The sequence below is a fragment of the Columba livia genome, chromosome 2, assembly GCF_036013475.1.
Source record: "Columba livia isolate bColLiv1 breed racing homer chromosome 2, bColLiv1.pat.W.v2, whole genome shotgun sequence".
Classification (NCBI taxonomy): Eukaryota; Metazoa; Chordata; class Aves; order Columbiformes; family Columbidae; genus Columba; species Columba livia.
This window is the reverse complement of record NC_088603.1, coordinates 100,457,165-100,471,934: the sequence shown is the minus strand read 5'-3', so window position 1 is coordinate 100,471,934 and position 14,770 is coordinate 100,457,165. Positions and strand designations below refer to the sequence as shown.

The 14,770-nt window shown below is 44.5% G+C and overlaps 1 protein-coding gene across 3 annotated transcripts in view; it reads right to left on the bottom strand.

Moving 5' to 3' along the window:
* ZNF516 (zinc finger protein 516) overlaps nucleotides 1-8,108 on the bottom strand; it is a 105,106-nt gene extending 96,998 nt beyond the window's left edge. Inside the window, exon 1 of one of the 3 annotated variants that reach the window (XM_065053009.1) lies at nucleotides 7,859-8,108. The gene's annotated coding sequence lies outside the window, so the exon portion shown is untranslated. The other 2 variants (XM_065053007.1, XM_065053008.1) reach the window with 2 other exon arrangements.
* Between the last annotated feature and the right edge of the window lie 6,662 nt (nucleotides 8,109-14,770).

Sequence of the window (14,770 nt, the reverse complement as noted above, 5' to 3'; positions counted from 1 at the left end):
GTTTGCAATTTGGAGTGCATTGCTGGAAAATGTTTCCTTTGGGACATGAACATGACAGCCCCAACACTGAGAAGCAAACTCCCAATGCCATACAGCAAGACGGCAAGAAAGAAAAAGGAGAAGAGTGGACGAAGGAAAAAAGTAATTTCTTAGATTCCAAGAGTGCCCTGATTACGGATGTAATACTATAAGCTTTAATTAGGAGCTAAGTGCTGTGTGCTAAATTCATCCCCACAAACAGCCTTGTAAATTCAGAGTCATCCTACTAAAGTTACCGTGGGTTTACAACAACTGTACAACAGCAAGGCCTGGCCTGTGGCTTCTGCAACAGCCCGTAACCAAACGTGGACTTTGTTGAACAAGCGTTAAGCTACGCAATATCCTGCTGATACAAATTAAATTCTTCTCCACATGCAACCACTTTGATGAAAGGTTAGCAAAAGCGGATCTTAAGTAGTAATCAGAACGTAAGTAGTTTTGAATCCACAGTAAAAAGCCTCTGTTTCTCCGCAATATAAGACTGAAAACAGTTTAGACCAGTGTCTTCATTAACGCGTGACTGTCACTGTGTAAACAGCCGCTGTCCCCATGTCACTGCAACAGGGCACCTTTTGCAATGTCAGCTCACAACTCCAGAACAATAAACAAATGAATTATCTCACAACAGCCCTGTGCTACTGCTATAAAATACCTGCTAAAACTTATTAGTCAATAAATAGTTTGGCAGCAACTTAAGAGATGCAAGTATTGTCCATCCGCACACTAATTTAATCTGGGAACATATGCTTAATGCCCTGAGTCCGTTTGCACAAGGGCTGTTGCCGTAATACAGTTTCAGGAACACAAGGAGAAACTGCTAACATCAAGCGTGTAACAACGCTGATAGGCCTCTACAGATAAGCCAGCTGTAAACAACATCAAAAAATGAATAATCGACGTTGAGCAATCATCGCATCAAAAGAAACAGAGCTCACTGGCTTCAAACAGCAAAGCAGGTTCAGCAGATCAAGACACAGAACATTTGCTGACTAACAGTTAGGTAATGAAAGTAAACATTTGCAATGAAGTCATCACCCTAACGAGAGCCATGCCAACCTTAACTACCTGGACCATAATCCACCAGTGCATTTTAATGCGGGCTCACTAACATAATATTTACTAGAACCTCTCCTGTTGGAAAAGGAAAGGAAGTCTCATTTACTTTTAACACAGAAGTGACAACCAAGAAATGCTGCTATTCGTTAAGCCTTTCTAACTCCCAGGTACGGTACTGGTGACGCCCAGGGAGTTACTGTGCAGTCACAGTGGGTAACCGAAAAACAGAATTTTGCCTTCAGTGACTGAGTCAGAACAGCTTTATCCTAGCACTGAAGTGTATAAACATTTGAAGCATGTAAGATGTCTGCTTTGAAAAAGCAATGTTGCTCCAAGGTTCAAATATTTATACTGCAAATATCTAATCAAAGAAATGTGACTTTTTTTTTTTCCCCTGCTTTTCTGCCATGCAATGACTAATTATCTGGATTAAGTCTATGGCTACAGAAAAAAAATAAAAATCACTGCAGTAAGTTTTAGCTGATTAACTGCTGATGCTGTTAAGGATTTCAGACTCGCATAGAGAAACTGTAATTCTACCCAGAGACACCCTCATGCAACTAGTAGCCAATGGGAGTGGCAAGCAGGCTTATTACAGGACAGCACTGGGCTCAAAGCAACAAGTCAATTTATGGTTGTATTGTTGTATGGTTGCGTTGTACACGCTCTTATCCAACTATGGAACACCACACAGCTATGAAAAACAGTCATAGTCCTCTTCCCCTTTCTGCACAGAAACCTAATGCCCATTCAGGCTTAAAAGGTATGCATCTACAAATTCATACTTGTATCTCAAACACTTAAACAGGTACATTTTTACCTGTAAAATTTGCAAGCTCAGACAAGTTGCCTCCTGTGAAATGCAACCACTTTGTATTTCAGCTTTCTATTCAGGTGACTCTAAGAAACAATATAGTCAAACCCAGCTTTCCAGTTTGAGTATACATATACAGACTTCATCACTGGTCTCACAAAAGCTTATGCATTGGCTCATTTTGCATACTGTATGTAATCCCAGAGAAGTCCTGGAAGTACTCGGCATGAATTTAAGTCTTCACAGAAGTGAGGCCTTTCAAAGTTGACAGGTTTTGGTTCATACTAAATATAGACATTCTCCATTCGATGCAACCTCAGTGTAAAACTCACCAGTTAAGACCACAGGTAACTATAGATAACTGTGTTGAAGTCATTTGCATGTAAAGACCTTAAAAAATGTGAACAAACACACTGCCCAAAGTTTTACCCAAAGTTTGCAAGACTTGGTGACTCCATCATTCATCTGATGATATTCCTCCAGGCTGCCCCCTCTGGTACTAGCTACAGAAACACCCACAGTAAGGTGCATTCTAAAGGCTACTAATTTTTCAGTCAATTGAAGCCAACATTCCTGCTTCCGAAGCAGATCCGTGAAGTCTTAAGTCATAAACATCTTCCTTTCCTGAAAGGAGGGGTGGCTGCACTTACAGGCGGTTCAACAGGCAGAGAACAGAACAATGGCACAATCGTTTTCACGCCTTCAGTGAGTGCTTCTGTACTGGTAACTGCCATTATTAAATCTTGGTGACAGCACGATACTATGACCAACTATAAAAACATGCGATGAACCTGATTTTTAAAGCCATGACATCAGTCACTGTCACAGGAAAACTTCTATCTACAAATGCTGAATGTCACTCCTATTGCTCCATTCCAGCCAGCTATATACTGCTACTGAGGTCCCTTGCAAATAACAATAGGAAGCTTTCACCTTAGTGATGTAAACTGTTTTCCTTTCTATGATACACAGAAAAGTAGTCATTCACATTCACGGAGGGACTGTATGGAGCTCTTGATGCATATTGTTTTAGTCATGTACAGCAATTTAGAAGGTCACGCTGAGCTTAGATAGGAGCCCTGCTAACAAATATCACTTCTCTCTCTAAATGTTTTGGGGTTTTTTGGGACACCCTTCCGTCAGATCATTCCTTAAGGTAACGTTATTCTCAACAATGCTTGATTTTTCTTTCTTTTTTCTTTTGCAAGCATTATCTTTGCATATTAACCTAACAGTTTAGAGGGGGGGTTATAATGCTCACACAGACCACATAATACTTATCACTAACTAGATGTCACTTCAACATCACTGTTTGACAGGAACTAAAGGCTTGAAAACTAATTATGGGAAAGAATTATTAGAGATACCTAAATGATATTTTAAAACCAGAGTCAGTGAAGACACGCACCATGCCAGTAACACAAAGCTCCACACAAAACACTTTATTGTACAGAGCCCATTCCAGATGGTTATAGCAGCTACTCTTGTGAAAATAAAGAAATCTCCTGGAATAACTGCACCATAACACTAATTACAACACAGGTGCTCATACAGAACTTCAGCTTCCAGTTTTACCAGGGAGAAAGCTCCAAAAACCACCGCGATCCACCCCTCCACACCACCCAGTGGGACAAGTTGGGGTGTGCACAGCGGCACACGACCAGGCTCACCGGCCATGGGTTTGCTGTGACAGAGCCAAAGGACATGCTGGTGGGAAACAAAGCAGCAGCTCTGACAGAGACCACTCACTCATCCCTGCCAGCTGATGCAACCACAGGAGCGAAACTCCCAAAAATGTTCCCTGCCTTGATGAAAACTTTGCTTCCATCACCTCCACGCCTCCCCAGCACTGCTTTCACCCCCAAACACCCAATGCCTCTTGTAATACAGTACTGTTGGCCTATTAGCAGCAGCAAGCCTGGGAAGCAAGCATGGGGGGCTCCGCTGGAGAAGTAGGCACATCCCTGCTCCGGGCACCCAATACCACCCACACCCACTCCCGGGGCACAGCCCCAGTGCCACACACACACGCACCTGACTCAATGCAGCACCTCCCCAGCCCTGCACCCCTGCGATCCCCATCCCAGCGTGCACACAGACACCCCCCAACAGAACCTGCATGCACACATGGCCCACATTGCAGCAGTGCAACACAGCCCATCCCCAGCTCTGCACGCTGCTTGCAACATATGCACTTGTCCCACAAACAATTGTGTGCCCCTCGGCATGTACATACACACACCCCTGCAGGGTTGAGGGGGAGATAGAGGGGAAGCAGCTGCAGGTCACTGCCCTCCCTTAGGGTCTGCATCCTCCTGCTTGGTCCCCTCTCCAGGGCATGTGGGGTCTTAAAGCACCGCAGGAAAGCAACAGTCAAAAATCAAGACATGCACACCCTGCAGAACAAAACTCGTGAGCTATCAACCCACCCGCACACCATGCACAGGGAGGAGGGCACAAAGGAAATCTGACAGAAGAGCTTGAAAAACAGACACACCCCCCCCCCCCCCAAAAAAAAAGCAACCCACATTTTCCCATTCAGCTTCTGCTTTAAATTATGTGGGTTATTGTGGGGTTTTTTTGGAGAGGGGGGAAATCCAAGCAAATACACGGTTGCCAAGCCGAGTTAATGAAAAACCCTTCGGCTGTTAACTCATTTAGTACAGCAAGCATGAAATAAAGTCCGTGGCACAGGGCCAAAGCACCGCGGCCCTTCGCTGGGCAGGCCTCTGGGACCTCTCCCCGACCGACCGCTGAGGAGCCAGCCCGCAATTCTGAAGAGCTGCGACCTTTCCCTAGAAATCAATTAATCCGTCAAAAAAAAAAAAAAAAAAAGAAGAAGAAGAATAAAATATCGATAGCACTGCCGGGCCCAAAGAGATTTCGTAACGGCACTTTTGCATCCACTTCCAAAAAAAGCCCAACCCCTTCAACCCCGCCACTGAGAGGGGAAGCTGCGGGGGGATATAAATAACGAGGCTGGGCGGAGGATGCGCACACCGCCGGGGCCGGGCGAAGGCAGGAGCCCGGCCCGCCGGCTCCTCCCGGCTTTTCGTCCCACCTCGCCGCGCCCCGACACCCCGGAGCCGAGCGGGGCGGGCCCGGGCGGTGGCGGGGGGCGGGCCGGCGGGCTGGGGCCGCCCCGGCGGGGCGGGCAACGCCAGCGGGCGGGGCTCCGCGGGGCATCCGTCCGGCCCCCCCTCACCCCCGACCCGCGGCTGCACCCCCGGCACCCCTCCCCGCCACGGAAACTTCTCCGCTGGCAGGGAAAGAGTTTGGGTCCCCGGCCGGGGAGACGCTAGGGGCGAGCCAGGGAGCGCCTGGCTATGGGGAGCGGGGTGGGGAAGGGGGAGGAGGAGGAGGAAGAGGAGGAGACGGTGAGAGAGTTGCGCGTCTCCCCAAAAAGGGACTTTGACCCCGCACCGCTCTCCGGCGGTCCCCGAATTACGTATTTTTGTCAGGTCGGATCCTAACGCGCGTCGGCACAGCGTCTAATTTATGAGCTCATCAGCCTAATTTCATTATTTAATCATGCGCCCAGCAATCGTGTTTCCTTAAGAAAGGACTGACCTATTTTTGGCTGGAGATAAACGATCATGTTAACAGATGTTAATCTTGTAATCTGTTTTTCCTGTAAGCACTTCGCATACCCGCGTTTCAAACATTACAAAAAAAAAAAAAAAAAAAAAATTAAAAAAAAATCTTTCCCAAACGACTTGACGTCACGATTCAGTTCTTATTAGAAAAAAAAAACCTCGCAATGGTTTCAAAGACATTAAATCTTTTTCACTTTATAAATGCTGATTTGTTCTGCCTCAACTCCCACTGGCTTTTATTTGCATTTCAAATTCCACAGGTTACACCAGTCGCCTTTTCAGAAAATGTAAACCAACAATAAGGCAGCAAATACGGGGGGGGGGGGGGGGGGGGGGGGGGGGCGAGAAAGAGAACCCTGCATCTGGATTAAATAAATACTAGAATTAATGTTTAGAGAGTAGTCCGAGCAAAATTATATTTGCACCTACAGTGCCAGAGCGCCTCGGTATCTATAGGGGTAACATAAAGGATAAGTTGTGGGCACACACAATGCGCATTCCCCAGAAGATCCTTGTCTGCTGCTGGGAGCTTATTAACGCTCCCAATAAATGGTGCTGACTCCAAACCGACACTTTTCGGCTTAAAACACAGGGTTTGTCTCCAGCAGTTAATTGCAGAGGTTAGCTAGTTGGAGGGGAAAAACAACGGCCGGCTGTCATGTTCCGCACGCCTCCCCACACGTACTGCCTATTTTAACACCCCACCTTGTTCCCTCACAGCAAAGTTTACCCATCCAAACTTTCCTCAACTTGCCCGAGTACTTAATTCGCATTAGGATCGCGACTAGGCGCTATGCTAATTATCACCGAAGATAGTAGAGGGGGAGGGAGGGACCAGGAGGAGGAGGAAAGCTTTTATAGCACAAAATGTCTGGAACTGCATTATTTCTATTCTTCTTTTCTCTCTCTCCTTCCCCCTCTCCCGTAGATCTCCCCCCCCTCCTTTTTTTTTTTTTTTTTAACATATAAACTCCCTGTCATTCTCCCCACCCCACCCGCATCAAATGGGCTATTTTCCTCTTCTGGAAATAATCGCTACAAAGACATTGTCCTTCGAGCCCTTCTCGCTCTCTATATGTGAATAATTGTTTTCTCTGCTCGCCCACCCCCAACTTCCTTTGATAAACTGTGTACTTCGGTAACGGGGATCACGCAGCTATCGACTCGCAACGGAGCGGATAGTAGCTAAAAAAACAAGGGGGAGGGGGGCACACAACCACACACCAGGCATTTCACGCACACGCAAAATCAATACCATCAGGGAGGGGGAAAAAAAAAACCCACCACTTAATAATTTAAGTGGCTACTCGGAGCTCGAAGACCCATCACCCACCTTCATTAGCCGAAGCATTTTACTTTAAAGTGAGGCAATTTGTTCTTTGTTTCTTAATGGATTAATATCGCTGTTCACCCCCCCTCCCCGCCTCTGACGGACCGTACAAAGCCAAAAGGCTCCCAGAGCCCGCAAATCGACCCCCCCCACCCCGCCCGGCACCACCACTGCAGCAAAAGCAACCTCGTCCTCGCGAAACAGCGCAAAGTTACCATTTTAGAGCCGCTCCGATGACCGAGGGGATAGTCCCTATTCCCGGGGAGGGGGGGCGCGAAGTTTTTTTTTATTCCTCAGGGGCGCATCCCGAGGACCCCCGCCCCCCGGGCCAGTCCCCCGCTCCGCCACCCCTCACCTCCTCCGCTGCCGGCTGCAATGTTCGGGGAAGGGCGCGCCGAGCCACCCGCCGCCCTGAAGGTGAAACCATGCGCCGCATGCGAGCGGCCGCCAGCTGCACATGATCCGCCGAGCGGCTCCACTGGCGCGGGTGGGGGCGGCCCGCCGGCCCCCGCCGCGCCCCGCGCCCGCGCACCGCCCCCGCCCGCCGCGCCCGCCCCGCCGCCCGCCCCGCGTCCCCCCGCGCCCGCGATGGCCGGGCCGGTGCGGAGCCCGCAGGACCGTGACTATTGTCTCCGCGGAGCAAAGTTGGGGCGCGGGGTGCGGCCGCCCCGGGGTGGGGGTAGCCGGACCCCGCGTTGTGCGGACGCGGAGTCGCGCTCCGGTCCGCCGCCACCCCGGTTCCCACGTACCTCGGCTGCGAAAGGTGCGAGTTGGAGTTGCCCCAGATGCATTTCTATTAGAAACTTTTTTTCCCCCCCCCCCTTTTTTTTTTAGCGAATTCCACTGGTAAAATATTTATGGATCTATTGAAATGCGCAGAAACAACAACATTAAAGTCTTCAATCAAGATCAAAGAGGAATACTGTTCAACAGCCACGCTGGGGAAGTTGAAAGACCTCCGAACAAATCAATCTGCCATATGGCTTTAAAAAAAAAAAAAAAACAACAACAAAAAAGCACCACCTCTCCTGTGTCTGAAAAGTTCAAGTCGTGTTTTCCTGCGTGTTTTGCGAAGCTCGGTTTAATCACGCCAAATCTGTGTGCCATAGGCGAGGGGAGTATGTTTAGTCTATGGCTGGAAAGCCTAATTTAATCTGCTAAAGCTTGCTACTAGACATCAAGGGTGTGGAGGCTTTTTTTTTCCCTTTCTTTGTCTCCTAATGTGCGATGACGTAGAATCGGTGCGGAGGACTTTTGACGGAGGGTCGGTGTTATCTCGGCGCCCTGGGCTGGCAGAGCCTCCCCCCGCCCCGGGCACCCCGGCTCCGAGGCCCCTCTGGGGCTGCCCCCCGGTCCCGCCCCGGCGCACCGGCCCCGCTCCTGACTCCCTCCAGCCCCGTCTTGCACTTGGGACGCTCTGGCACCTCTGGCAAAGAGAAGAAAATAAAATTGGGCCGGGAGGGGGAGGTTTTAAATCCTGCCCTTTCCAGTGCTTATTACCAGAACCCTCGGAATAAAGGAAAGGGGCGGGGGGGGGTGGTCAGCGAGTGAGAGAGAAAGTTGGTAATGAAGGATACACGAATCATAAAATGTAAGCTATGTGTGATTAATGATCTGCACTAATTTGAATAGCAGGCGTGTTAAAGGTCATTGACAATTGTTGCTGCTTTCAGCATGAATGCCCGAGTGGGATGTATTTGGGACAATCAAATTTAATTCTAATTCACAGGAAAAAATATTATCGGACGTGCATAGCAGCTGGTCAAAATATAGCGAGGGCGCGCTTTAAAAAATGCGCCTCGCCTGCCCTTCAAAGGCAGCTTCATTACTTTAAGGTAGTGTTTTTAAATGTCTCAATAGTAAATAATGTATCTGGAATGTCTGGATTTTGTTCCTTATGCATCAGCATCTTTCCTGCACACTTTTTCAATCACAGGCCAAATTGCATTCTCGGTTACTCCAGACATGCAGTGTTTTGTGGGAATTCCGAGTTCACTGATTCCGGATTTACCTGCGAATGGACCAGAGTAGACGTCACATCCCTAAGCTTGAAGAATTCACCCCAGGCACAAGCCTATAACACAAGACTGTAGGTTTTCTAATCACAGTTTGTATAGCAGTTTAGCGTTTCTTTACACAAAGACTAAGAAATCCATTATAAATCAGCATTCCTGGGCAGTTTTAGTGCTACAGTATTAGGCTAATAATTTCCATATGGTGAAAATTGACAAGTCAGAGCAATGAAAGGTGCATGAGACTTCCCAACTCCTCTACATAAAAATGTGATTTTTACGACCTAGTCCTTTTCTCTCCTAGTCCATAGAGGTTCTCTTCCTCAGACAGTAAAAGGTGAGCACACTCCACACAGTGCTTGCTGTGTTACTTGACAGAGTAATGTTTAAAATGCTTGCTCTTTTCCATATTTGCTTCCGTAGGGCCCAGTCTTGTGCTCCTTGTTCCTATAAAAAAATAAGGTCCTGAGGCTATGGGGGTGACAGGACTGGAGAACCCATCTCAAGCGTAGTAAGAGAGGGGTATTCCACTTTAATGGAACAGCAATTAAAAATTCAGAAGATGTAGAGACTTTAAAAACAATCAAGCCGTATATTAATTTCATGGAAAGTCGCTAGCAGAGTTCCTCCGTCCATGTAATTTTAAACAGGAGATTTTCTCACATTTCTTCTGCTGATTCCAGCGCTTCTGGGTTTTAAAAGCAAAACTGGAACAGTATAAGAATTTATAGACTTAAAAGAGAGCAAAATGTATTTACATAACATTGTCAATGTAGAAATTTCAGGTGGAGAAGATATTCTTAATTTTCAAATTGTTAGTAACATACCATTACCATGGGAGATTAATCTGTTTGCAGACACTGTTTACCCATTTTATCTTTGCCAGAAATCTTCCAGGAGATGTCCTCCCATTTCAAATTCGCTAAATTACAGTATTTTGTATGAGAATGTCAGCGATATTAATGGCTCAATACATGTTTTGCTATTTATAGACTTGCATGTATAATAATTCTGGCTAATGAAATACTTGAAGCAGGAAAACATTTATTTACTTTTGCTATGGTCTAATAAATTATTTGTTCAGCATTTGGGACCAGGCTTTCTCAAGTTAAGGAAAATGGCATTTTGATGAAAATCTGTGCAATGACTTGTCTGCATAACTTAGCCTTAGGAATGATTGGTGGAAGTTTAGATAAGAAAAGGTTCCTGAGAAACACCATCATAGAAGAGCAAGGGAAAAAAAGGCCGTGTCTTGAAAAGCAAAGCTGAAAGCATATAAAAATACTTCAAGGCAAGCAAACAAGCCAAGTTTGGATTACATTTCATATATATGTGCGTGCATGTGTGCGCGTACACGTGTAACATACACAGATAGATTCAGGGAAATGTAATCTAGAGGAGAAAATTGCTTTAGCACTTGCTCTGTGCTTGCTCAGAGTTTTTGTTGTTACAAACCTATCTGAAATTTAGTGAACGTATCTAAGTAATGCTAATCCAGGATGGGTTGAGGCTCTTGATTTTTTTTGAGGAACCAGTCTCGCCATCTCAAGACTCAGACCAGCATTTTCCTTGGAGTCATCCCTTTGTATTTGTCTCTCAACAACCCTTTCTAAACACAGCCCTTAGCTTTAGTTAGTTCTCCAGTTCTGCCAATAAAGCAATATATATCAATTTTAACCTAAACCAGAAATTTTGTTTTCAAAGTGTGCTTGGGTCAGAAAAAAAGAGCTCACAAATCCTGACAACAAATAATCTTCTAAATTCTAACTCACACTTTTTCTTGGCATATTTGAAAATACAAAGAGCCATGAGCAGGAGTTACAAACTGGAAGTCACAGGCAGCTGTAATACTCATGTACATCTGCAGATCACCACACAGAAATATTCTCAGTGATGCTTTTTATCAAGAAACTAAAATTTCTGACTCCAATTAAAATGAGACACTCTGACACTGGTGCTCTGTCAGAGTTTATGTGGGTGGCACAAATTTCCCTCTGAGACAAAATGGTTTCAATCAATAACAAGCGTATATTCTTTGATAAAATACGTCGACTTCTCATGTGTGCCACAAAAATCTTTCTCTCTTCTTGGGTCATGCCTCAGTAGCTGTGCAGTGTCAGGCTGCTTCCAAAGTTTGTGCTATGAAAACACACCACAACCCAGCAAAGTTTTGGACGCCAGTGTCTGTATGGATTGAGGTCAAGCTCTTACGCCCTGTTAATTTAGGCACAAATCTAGCAAGCAGATTGGAAAATAATTTTCCATTTGAAGGGCTGCACACATTTTGGGAGAATTTCTTATAAGTGACTTGGGTATATCTGATGACAAATTGTATGGGGTGTGAGGATGTGATCATATCCTCTTTACCTTTTATTCATATAGGTTGTCTCCTTGCTATTAATGGCGTTGCTTTAATGATGAAAGATGATTGGTGTTTGTCTCCAACATCTTATTTATGGCATGTAATGAGCTTTTCCTCATGGCAGAAATAATCCAGAGACTTTTCTTGAAGAATTAACTTTTTAAACTCGAATGTATTTCGTATTTGCCCTGACCATCAGCACAGTTGCTAGGATATAACCTGATTTTGATTTTTGTGCTTTGATCCTCTCAAACACACTTTTTTTTTTTATATCATGTTATTCAACATTGCTTTTACAAAGACACTGAGGAAGAAAGCAGAAAAAGTTAATATTACAAAGTAAGTAGAGTCCCAGTGTACATGGTTATTTTAGGTTCATGTTAAATGCTGTATATAGTACCAACTTTTCAAGCCCTGGCAGTCAGATTTTCTCACCCATATGTAATTTTACAAACTATATCACGGCTTCACAGCAGGTAGGGAGCCCACAAACCTGCTCTTAATTTCAGCTTAACTGGAAGAATCTCAGCAGCAGCTGGTTTCAGAATAGCTGATACAGACTTCCACAGATGTGGCCCATAATAGGTTCAGAAATAAAAAAGAACTAGGCCACAACGTAGAATTAATTTCAATGAAGACAAATTCAATAAGGATGCCACTTCTAAGAGACTTTTTTTTTCCTTTTTTGAGAAAGAGAGATCTTTGGGAGGGCATATTTCTGTGGCCTGGGTTTTTTCATGCTGTCTACCAATCCTAAGACTGCAGTACACCAATTTTCTGGCAGGCTGGACCTGGCTGTTAGCAGGCTGCGCTCTCTCAAAGCAAAGAAACGGGCTATTTCTGAGTTTGTGTAGCCTCCCCTCCCCCTCGCCTTCTTATGTTCCTCCAAGCATAACTGATAGTACTGGAGTGCTTGTGCGCTTTTCTAACTGGACCAGACAAAGAGGTACAATAGCTAAAAATGACCTCTGATGAGACAGCGAATGCGCTGCCCGATACGACTGGGGAAGCTGGTTGCCAGCTCTAAAACAACACGTTATTTGGTGATGTTTCTTGAACTTGAAATGAAGGAATACAGGAAAAAAATAGTTTCACAAATGTTCATTTCTGGGGAGTCGTAAGGGGAAGGTTTTGAGCTGTTTCTGTAACAGCATGGTAAATGCACTGGTGTACTATCAGCTTCTGCTGAGGAAAAAGTACCTCAAAAGTAAAAGTGGAACAAAACAGTCACTTGTTCTCGCTAACAAAATTTCCCTTGACATTCTGTGCAGTGGTCTAAGTGTTTGAATAATCTTGGTTTATATGGTCTTTCAGCTCAGGCATGCGAGGAAAAAGGAACTTCAAAAAGAGAATATTTTACCTGACGTGTACTATTTTAGGGCTTCAGTAATTAGAGAACTGCAAAGGTCAAAATAGCCATCAATATCACGAGCAACAGAGTAGAAATAACATGTTTAAGAGGAAGTTAGTTGGTTGGCTGTAACATAATATGCCATAAGCACTAGGATGTGGATCTACAATGACGAGCAGCAGAAGAAACAGAAAAACTTAGCCAGCGTCAGATATTTATTTTGCTGAAAGCACACAAGAATTTGCAAATAATAAATAGAGATGCTTTCAAGTCTAAATCCCAGATTTTATTACCTCACTGCACAGATGCTGCAGCCTATACTGAGGGATCCACACAGATCCCTTCACAGCCTGGAGAAAAAGTTTGCTGCTGCCTGCTAACCTTTCAGTGAGCCAGGCAAAAACTCAGGATTCAGAAGCTCCCAAACCTTTTTTCCACCTTCTGGATCTCATTTGAATCAGAAATGTGTGGCATTAACCACTACTGGCTACCTCTTAATGTCAAATCATGCAATACTGGATTAGGGTGGGTAGATAAAATGTTGCTGTGTGTCTGGTACTCCTAAAACTGTGTGTTCCAGCCTGTATTTCTAAACAGGCATAACTTAAAAATGAGTTAAAGTACAATGATTATGTCTAAAGATGCAGTAGTTTGCAATGGCATAAGTCATAATAAAGATGCACAGTTCTGGGGAAAATTATTTTGAGAATGGGAACTCTTCCAAAAACTTCCCACGATTTCTTTCATTGCTGATAGACCATTTTTCTTCCCTGTACAATTTTATGCCAAATTGGCTACTTTTCTAATTTCCCCATAAATCACGCAAAATTCATTACTCCTTTTTCCACGTTTGGATCCACAAATCAACTGTGTGAATCCGTTCTACTGAGAGAAACAGGCTGAAACAAATGACCAGGATCATTAGTATAAAATCATTGGCGTAAAATTATCAGCATAGAATTATTTTTTAAACCAAAAACGGCAGAAGGCTTCTAGTTTCTTGCTTCCATTGCGTTCGAAAGACAGAAGTAAGTTAGGGAAGTCGGTCTGCTACAGACTTTGTGAGGCATTTGCCTTTTTCCTCTGTTAAACTCCAAAGCTAATAAACCCGGAGCATTCAGTAACAAGTGAGGCTCTCATGTCAACAAAGGCCTTACTTAGAGACCGCGAGGTTTTGAGAAACTTCTGTGGCGAGGATTTGAAGATATTTTAATCATACGCAGCGTACTTTGAACGTGCACTTTTGCTTCTCTGTTTCCTACAGTATAATCCCCTTTGCTTTCCCCCCTCTGAGTTTTAAAACGAGCACAGAAAAGGCCGAGTGTTAAACTACACTATTCAATTGTCCGGTAAGTACACAAATTCTGTTCAAATCAGAACAAACTTTCAAGTTGACAGAAAGGGGTATTTGGATTTCTATTTTATCCCGGAAACCCTGCTGAACACCAGTGTGGTGGGGAATATAGCCATATCAGACCAACAAAAGGCTCCTAATGTAGTTAAGACCTCCTCCCCCCTCCTCTCCGAGGAAGCCGGCTGGAGTAGCTTTTGCCATCGGAATTGTTTGCAGAATAACCAAACTAAAGCAGCTCCCTACGTGAGAATAAGCAACAGTTTTATTCTAAAACACTTATCTCGCTTTGTAAGGAGATTAACAGGCTATTTGGGAGATATTTTGAATCTTGTTTTTGTGGAGCAATACCTCTTTTATTTTTTCTTTCTATTTACGTTTTTGTTTGCTTCTCTGACAAAAGCGGTGATGTACTCACTCAATAAAGCAGTTATCACATATGCCAGCAACTCTTAGATTCCTTCATCTGTGCAAAAGATTACTGAGTACTATTTTTATTGCAAAGGATCCCATTAATATCAATGGTGCAAGCATCCTGTTAGCTCCTAGGGGCTTTATATAACAAAAGGGCTACACTTAATAAAGTCAAATGTGGTAGATCTGCTCTTCACATCAGCAGTATGACAATGTTCTTGTAATACAAGATGTACCACTGACCATACTTTTATTGCTGTAAAGTGTGATGCTGTGTAATATCCCACATATTTTTCCCTAAGACATTAGAATATGTCATGCTAAATCCCTCTACCATCTAAAGAGTCCAGGATCCTATTTATTTTGATGGGACTTGCTGTAATAAAAATACATTGCAGAATAAGTGTGGTAACAACACTGCCAAAAATGCTCGCAGAATGATGCT